The sequence below is a fragment of the Ovis canadensis genome, chromosome 20 (assembly GCF_042477335.2).
Source record: "Ovis canadensis isolate MfBH-ARS-UI-01 breed Bighorn chromosome 20, ARS-UI_OviCan_v2, whole genome shotgun sequence".
Taxonomy (NCBI): domain Eukaryota; kingdom Metazoa; phylum Chordata; class Mammalia; order Artiodactyla; family Bovidae; genus Ovis; species Ovis canadensis.
In genome coordinates, this window is record NC_091264.1 from 46,093,561 (window position 1) to 46,102,211 (window position 8,651).

Sequence of the window (8,651 nt, forward strand, 5' to 3'; positions counted from 1 at the left end):
TAGATGGTTAAGTGAAAAGTCAAATGCAAGAGTATCCATAGTATGATTCCCTCTGTAAAGGAATGATGAAGGCACAAGAAAATACATTTTTTTGTTCGTTTGTGCAAAAGATATACAGGAAGAAAAAACAAAAAATGAAAGAGAATTGTTATCTCTGGGAGTGGGGATTAGAAGGGAATGGGAAAAAGGGAGGAATGGGAGCAGAGTCATAGTGATGAAGAGTCAGTGACAGTTTTCTGAGTATGTCTTTTTGTATAACAGTGAGTCTTACAACAATAGTAATATTTCATATACCAGCAAAACAATCACATTATTAAAAGTAATAGGAATGGGGGAACTCAGAATGGAATATAAGCACTAACAAATGAACCAAAATGTATTAATAACACTAAAGGGATTTGGAAGGATTAAAATTAACTTAAGTAACTGTAGAAAACAGAATCTTGATTGGATACTACAAGGATAAGACAAAAGTAGGTAGATATAAAGGTTGCAATGCAATAGTGTTAGCACAAAGATAGGGATTAGCAATTCTGAAATTACTATGTGTCAACTAGAATTGAATAAAGAAGTAAATACAATATAGAAAGTGAGATCCAGTGTTCTCACTAGTGGAAAAAGACATATTTGGCTAAAATGACACTTGTGCTAGATTAAGATCAGAAGTAGTAGTATAAAGTTAAATTTTAAAATACATCGACAGTTTTATAGATACAGAAACCTAGAAGAATGTGCATGTGCATGGGTTAACATACACATATACTTCCTTGCTCTGTCAGTGGAGAGGACCTAAAAGCAGTTATAGCCTAGTAGGAATTAGCACACTTGGCACATGATCTTTGGTTTTTAAGCATCATTCTTCAATTAAAGAACCCAGGGGCCCCTGGAGAAGGGATTGGCTCCAAGACTGGAGTATGAAAAATACAGGGTGGACTAGGAATATTTTGTGGTGCCAGAAAATAGGAAGTTGCTTAAAATAAAATGAAAAATTGTTGAAAAACATTGCAAGCCAGTCTAAAGCTAGTATGATTTGAGAAATAAAATACACATAGATTATATTGGATTTTAACTCACAGGTTAAAATATATATGCATAGATAACATACATACATAAGGAAAACAGACAACTTTTCCTTGTTGCAGTTAAGTTAAAATCAAGAGGTGGAAGCTAAAATTGAATGAAATTTGAATGAGAAATCAGGATTTGTATAGTCTCAAAGTATCTTCCTCACGATGTCTCTCTAGTACAAGAGAGAGGAAATAAATTTATAGTAGAGAAACCTGGATGCCACCTTAATTGAGTAAGGTAAACCTCACAAGTAGTAGACACATCAACACCATGAACTCCTTGCATTGAAAAGGATACTTCATTGTTTTTGTGATATTTCCTGGCAAAATGCAGGATGAGAAAGGCAGACAATTTCGAACCAAGGAACGTTTTAAGAAATAACTGATCAGGGCTTCCTTGGTGGTTTATTAGCTGGCCAGTTACTTATTTTTTTAAGAACTCTTTTTGACTATAACCTACATTAAAAAACACGTTTTTCATTATACAGTCACACTCACGTGTACTCATGCTTGCCCTAACTGAGCTTTTGAGGAAGTAATAGATATCCCTTTTAAATGAAATTTGCTCTGCTGTTTATTCTTCTCATCTATTCCCTCTCCTCTCTTCTCTATTTAAGTTCAGTAAAGATGATTGCAACCAAAGAAGTTGATTTCATAAATAATAGGTCTCAGTCAGCAGATTGAAGGTGTAGTTTAAAAGGTGATCTTAATCTCTTTCTATCTTGTAGAATATGTATATATTTCAATTCTCATATATATATTTTACATTATACAACAACCCACACACATTTTACACTTTAAACTCAGTTAAATTGTTCTACACTGGCCTAAGGCTGATTAAATCAATAAAACCAAAACAAAAAATATGGAAAGAGTCAATCTAATAAATGCTTCTAAACTTAATTTGGATGTTGAAGCATATGGAAACTCCAGGAACCCATCATTGTTTCAAAATGAAAGCCTGAGAGAGGTTAGTGACTCATCCCTGGACTGCCAGACAGGGAATTCTATGGTACCTGGAGAGAAAATGTCCTTGCAGAAGGTGCAGGTGAAGAGTAGTTTGGATTTGGGGATGGGATGGAGGATTTTTATCCTTTCTTGGCCCAGAAGAGCTTAAGAATATCAAACATAAGTGTCTACATATATACTCTTGAATCAAAACACAGATCTCTTAATCCTGGCAAGCTCTTCCTGTCTAGAAACTGGACCCTTTGAGAAAGAATGACTTCAGTGATATTAATTACCTTTCCATTAACCTTAATAGTGGACTCAAAATCACTTTCCTAATTAATCCCTTCACTATCTGTTTATTCAAAGATGCTGCTGATGTTTTCAAAAGAGATGGTTCAATGAACAAGAACAGATTGCATTTAGGCTGGTGTATGTTTTCTCCGTTCTTTACTTTTCTGTCTTTATCTGTACTACTTCCTATTATTTCCTCACCATCCTTTTACATTTCCCTCCCCATTCTCCCTAAACTTCATGCACTTGCTGGCTTGTAAATGTAAGGTTTATCCATTTACAGAGGATTGTTAATTCATAAATAGCTGCAGTTTGGCATGACAATTAGACACACTCTTGTATAGTTCTCTATTGCTGCATGAATTTAATAGTTTAAAATAATAACTAGCATGTATTATCTCACACAGTTTCCATGGGTCAAGAATTTGGGGGTGACTTAACCAGTTGGTTTTGATGTGAGATCTCTGATAAGATTGGAGTCATATTTACTTTGGAAGAGTCACCTGAAAACTTGCTTGAGAATAAGAGAGCCAATTCTCACATGGCTTACATGGCGAGCAAGTCAGTTTTGGCTGTTGGCAAAAGGCCTCAGTTCCTGGGCACATGTACCTGTTGACTGAGCTGCTGCAGGGCTCAATCCATCACAGCTGACTTCCACAGGAATGAGTGATCCAAGAGAGGGCAAAATTGAAGTCATAGTATCTTTTGTGACAGAAGTTCAGAAATCACAATATTCTCTTAGTTCCATAGTTCAGTCCTATTTAATTTAGTTGTATGGACAAGTGGTTGCATATCAGATGAGAATTTCCAGGGCCACATTGGACTCTCTGGCTATCACTGTCCTGGCGACAAACAACTTCATTTCAGACCCCAATTCTAGCACTTACTCGGCTTGCAACTGTTAGACATTTACTAAATACTGTTTCTCATGTTTAAAATCTGGATGAGGATAGATTTTAATAGATTTCACTTTTACTCCCAATATTTTGCTACCCTTTGGGGAGGATGTGATGGCACCACCACCACCACCCTGCCCCCGACTCCAGTACTCTTGCCTGGAAAATCCCATGGACGGAGGAACCTGGTAGGCTGCAGTCCATGGGGTCACGAAGAGTCAGACACAACTGAGCGACTTCACCTTCACTTCACTTTGGGGAAGATTATACATCCTTGCTCATTGATATGGATTTATAATATGCCTGCCCCTATGAGGACTACATCACCTCAACATCAGTCATCACTATGGGAGTTGCTTTGGTTGATAAAATGTGAGTAGAAGTGAGGTGATAAAATGTGAGTAGAAGTGAGGTGGATACCAGCAGAATCTTTACAAGCAGTGAGATCTCTTTATGTCATCTTCCTTAAGTCTGGGTCCCTCCATGAAGAAAATGTGGAGCAGAGCCACAGCTGATCTATAAAAAAAATACAATGTGAACCTGAAATAACCCTTGCTGTTGTTATCCACCATGTTTTGCGGGTTGTTTGTTATCTAATCTAGCAGAATCTAACTGACACAACAATTATCTAATCAGTAGGAGTACCTTAAGATTTGATAAAGTGTTTTTAAAGTGTTTATAACACTGAGACATAGTAAACAACCCTATGTATCTATTTTATCTATTAACCAACCTAAGTTCCTGTGAACTGAGTTTGTAAGCCATGATGTTAATTAGTTTATCAGAGGTGTATTTACTTTCTGGTCTGTGCTGTGTGCTGTCCTTAGTCTTCAGTCATGTCCGACTCTTTGTGACCCCATGGACTATGGCCCACCAGGCTCCTCTATCCATGGGGATTCTTCAGGCAAGAATACTGAGTGGGTTGCCATGCGCTCCTTCAGGGGATCTTGCTAACCCTGGGATTGAACCCAGGTCTCCTGCATTGCAGGCAGATTCTTTACTGTCTGAGCCACCACTGTATTATGATCAGGAGACCAAAATACAGATCAGAGGATGTTTTTTGAGTATAGAGTTAGAGTAAGGGATATTTTCATCCAGCAGTAGTCTCCCAGTCAGTTCCACCACCCTGAGGACGCTTGTGTACAGTGTTCTGTGGAAAAGAAACACTGAACAAGTTACCATTCTACAAACTCTTCTTTTTCTAGGGAATCACCAATCTTCTTTCTCTCATACTTGCTTTTATGTAAATTTTCCAGACTTACAGTAATCATGATATTCCAGTATAATTTATAACAGTTACAATATCAGTATAGTCAGTTACAATTTAGAATATTGCAACATACTTATAAAGTTTACCATAGAGTAAATACAATGTGGTAGGCACTGTTCTAAGCACTTTAAAAATGCTTAGTCACTTAATTCTTATGATAAACTTATGTGCTATTATTATCACCATTTTCCAAAGGACAAAATTGCATCCAAAGAAGTTAAGCAACTTGCCCAGGAATTTAAACTAAGAGATAATACCTGTGCTGTCTCTTCTCTTGATAAGATAATTCCGTTGACTAATTCCACCATCCTTTAGAAATTGTTTTTATAGCACATACAGTGAAATTTCACTTTTATATTTTAAAGCTTTATTTCTAAGCACTATTCTTTAGTGCTTCAGGTTTGTGGTGGGATAGAAAGAAACATGAGAAATAGAATTTAGTAAATTTCTTAAAGTTGCAGACCGAGTATTCTTGAGGTTTGGGGTAGGGTAGAAAGAAAGGGGGATGCAGTAGGAAACGGAACAATTTGTAGGACAACATAATTTATGAAGTCCTAGCATAATCCACAGTAGCTTTGAGAGTCAATTCCTAGGCAGGTTGACAACAAGTCCAGGGTCCCCGAGGAGGAACAAGGGGTCTGGGGCTCTCGAGGAGGAGTAAGGGGTCTGGAGTTCTCAAGGAGGAGAGAAGGACAAACTTTTTTTTTACTTTAAGCCGGGAGCTGATGATTACCCAACAAAACAACTCAGTTTAAACTCTGTACTAAGGATTATATAGGGCTTCTCTTCTAGCTCAGTCAGTAAAGAATCTGCCTGCAATGCAGAAGACATGGGTTTGATTCCTGGATCGGGAAGATCCCCATAGAGAAGAAAATGGCAACCCACTCCAGTATTCTTGCCTGGAGAATCCCATGGACAGAGGAACCTTGTGGGCTACAGTCCATTGGATCCATGGGGTCACAAGAGTCGGACACAACTGAGTGACTTTCACTAAGGGTTATATAACAACAATGTATCCTGCTTGAGGACATGTTTCTCTTTGAGAACCTTCTGACTAATCCTGTTAAAATGTATATTATGGGAGTGGGTCTGGTGAAAGTGAAAATGAAGTCGCTCAGTGGTGTCTGACTCTGCGACACTATGGGCTGTAGCCTACCAGGCTCTTCCATCCATGGAATTTTCCAGGCAAGAGTACTGAAGTGGGTTGCCATTTCCTTCTCCAGGTGATTTTTCTGACCCAGGGATCGAACCCAGATCTCTGGCATTGCAGGCAGTCACTTTACCATCTGAGCCACCTGGGAAGCCCAATCTTTCTATTAGTTCTAATCCTGTCATCTTAAAATGTAAATTATGGGAGTGTGTCCTAGTAAGATCTTTACAACCTTGAGACTTTTTCTGGTTTATTGTAATAACCAATTTAAAAAGTATGTAACTCCCTTGCCAAGACTAGTGAGGGGGCACTCTGTCCCCCTTCTGATGTCTATGTCAGAAGCTTTCTCTGTCCCTTTTTATACTTTAATAAAACTCTGCTATACAAAAGCTCTTGAGTGATTAAGCCTGGTCCCTGGTCCTGAAGCTAAATCTTCTTCGGAGATCATGAATCCAACATCATTCACCATAAGCCATCAGCTTTCCCTTTATTTCATCAATTACCCACTTTTTCTGTGATGTGGACAATTCACGCTTTTAGATTTTCTTCCTTTTCTACTATCACCCAATACTGGTCTCACATAAAGTGTCTCCATACACTTCTCAACCAAAATGTGGTTCCTAAACTTTCCCTGTGGAGAAATTCTGGAGCTCTTAATATTCAGGGGTTTAAGAGACCACAGATGTCATAAAGGTTCTTCCTTTGTAAAACATGAATCTTGAACCTACAGTGGTGAAGCTGCATCCTGGAACAAACCACCCTCCATACAGCCAGTGTGAGTGCTAGGGCAGATATTTTTGTTCTTGTCTGGTTACTCAGTCATGTTCATCTCTTTGCAACCACATGGACTACAGCACATCAGGCTTTCTCGTCAACCATCTCCTGGAGTTTGCTCAAACTCATGTCCATTGAGTCAGTGATGCCATCCAACCATCTCGTCCTCTGTTGTCCCCTTCTCTTCCTGCTTTCTATCTTTCCCAGATAGATTTCCCAGGGCAGATACTGGGTACCACAAACATTTTAGAAAATGCTGCAAACACAGCTCTGTATATGAGTTGCTCAGGAAAGACCAATGTTAATCAGTTGGGTTCAGCCCCACTGTCTGTCACTCTATTAGTACAGGCTAGTTAAAAAATTGTTCTAGGGGTTCACATAGGAGGAATCTAATAGCAGTAATTAGATAAACAGATCATGGAAGAGTTAAGAAACCAAAAGAAAGATGCTGCTGCTGCTGCTGCTGCTAAGTCGCTTCAGTCGTGTCCGACTCTGTGCGATCCCCATAGACGACAGCCCACCAGGCTCCCCTGTCCCTGAAATTCTCCAGGCAAGAACACTGGAGTGGGTTGCCATTTCCTTCTCCAATGCATGAAAGTGAAAAGTGAAAGTGAAGTTGCCCAGTCGTGTCCGACTCTTTGCGACCCCATGGACTGCAGCCTACCAGGCTCCTCCGTCCATGGAATTTTCCAGGCAAGAGTACTGGAGTGGGTTGCCATTGCTTTCTCTGAAAGAAAGATAAAGAGTAACAAAAAATAAGCAGCAGTAAGAAGTTGCCACTTCTCCAAGAGCTAGAGGGACAAAGAGAAAGAGGTGCCACCATCATCCAGAGGTTGGGATGGGCTCCCCAGTGAAGCTGAAATGACACAAGCTGGTGAGATAGGAGCTGAGACCACCAAGTGATCAGCTCTCTAGTGGAGAGCTATACACTCTAGCAGCCATACAGGATCAGGAGGCTGGATCTCAGGAAGGAGAAATTCCAGGGTTTTCCCAGGAACCAAAACAAGAAGGGGAGAAATATCTTGGTCTCACCAACATGTTCTATCAGTGCTTCCCATTGGTCAAGTCTACTGGAAACCAGTGAGCAATAAAAAAAGTGAAGTCACTCACTCGTGTCTGAGTCTTTGTGACCCCATGAACTGTATAACCTACCAGGCTCCTCTGTCCATGGGATTTTCCAGACGCAGGTACTGGAGTGGGTTGCCATTTCCTTCTCCAAGGGATTTTCCCGACCCAGGGTCTGAACCGGGGTCCTCCGCATTGCAAGCAGACGCTTTACCATCTGAGCCACCGGGGAAACCAATAGTGTCACCTGTGGGCTCTTCACATATGGCCTTCATTGTGCTGTGTGTGTTAGTTGCTCAGTCGTGTCCGACTCTTTGTGATCCCACAGACTGTGGCCCACCAGACTTCTCTGTCTATGGGAGTCTCCAGGCAAGAATAGTGGGGTGGATTACCATTCCCTTTGCCAGAGGAACTTTCCAACTCAGGGATCGAACCCTGGTCTTCTGCATCGCAGGCAGGTTCTTAATCGTTTGAGCCACAGGGAAATTCTAAAAATTTTGGCAGTGGTGGGATTCGAACCCACGCCCCCGCAGAGACTGGAGCCTTAATCCAGCGCCTTAGACCGCTCGGCCACACTACCACTTCTGAGTGAGCATGGGAGCCTGGGCAATGTAGTTTCCCATGACATACAGCCGACTTGGAGGGAAAACAGGCAAATGATGGAAAACAGTCAGAAATTCAAACCAGTATTTCTGCAAATCTGATGTCTGAGCAAGAGACAGTGCATCTGTGCCCAACCACAGGTACACTTCCATTTTTAAACACTCTGGATCAAGAAGACAGTTTCACCTTCTTTTACTTAGGTGTGATACCCAGATCCTCTGGCAGAACCCCAATGATCCTTGCTTTGGAGGATTCATACTCCTGGGTTATCCCCTGTTCGTGAGTGTGTGCTGATCTGGTGACTTGCTTCTGACAAATAGAACATGTCAAAAGCTATGATGTGTCATTTTTGAGATTAGTTTCCAAAGGGTTGTGGCTTCTATCTTGGGCTCCCACTTGCACTCTCTCACTTGCACATTTCCTCGGAGGAAAGTCAGTTGCCAAGTAATGAGCTGCCACATGACAAGAAACAACCAACAAAGGACTTGAGGACTTCTAAGAGCCCTTGAGGAACTGAGTCCAGCCAACACCCATGTGCATGGGTTTGCAAGTGGATCAATACCATACTGAGCTTTGAGATGACT

The 8,651-nt window shown here is 40.7% G+C and overlaps 1 non-coding gene across 1 annotated transcript; it reads right to left on the reverse strand.

Annotated features, from left to right (window-relative positions):
* Nucleotides 1-7,962: 7,962 nt before the first annotated feature.
* Nucleotides 7,963-8,044, reverse strand: TRNAL-AAG (transfer RNA leucine (anticodon AAG)). Its single transcript has one exon. It is a non-coding gene; the product is annotated as a tRNA-Leu (tRNA).
* Nucleotides 8,045-8,651: the final 607 nt, after the last annotated feature.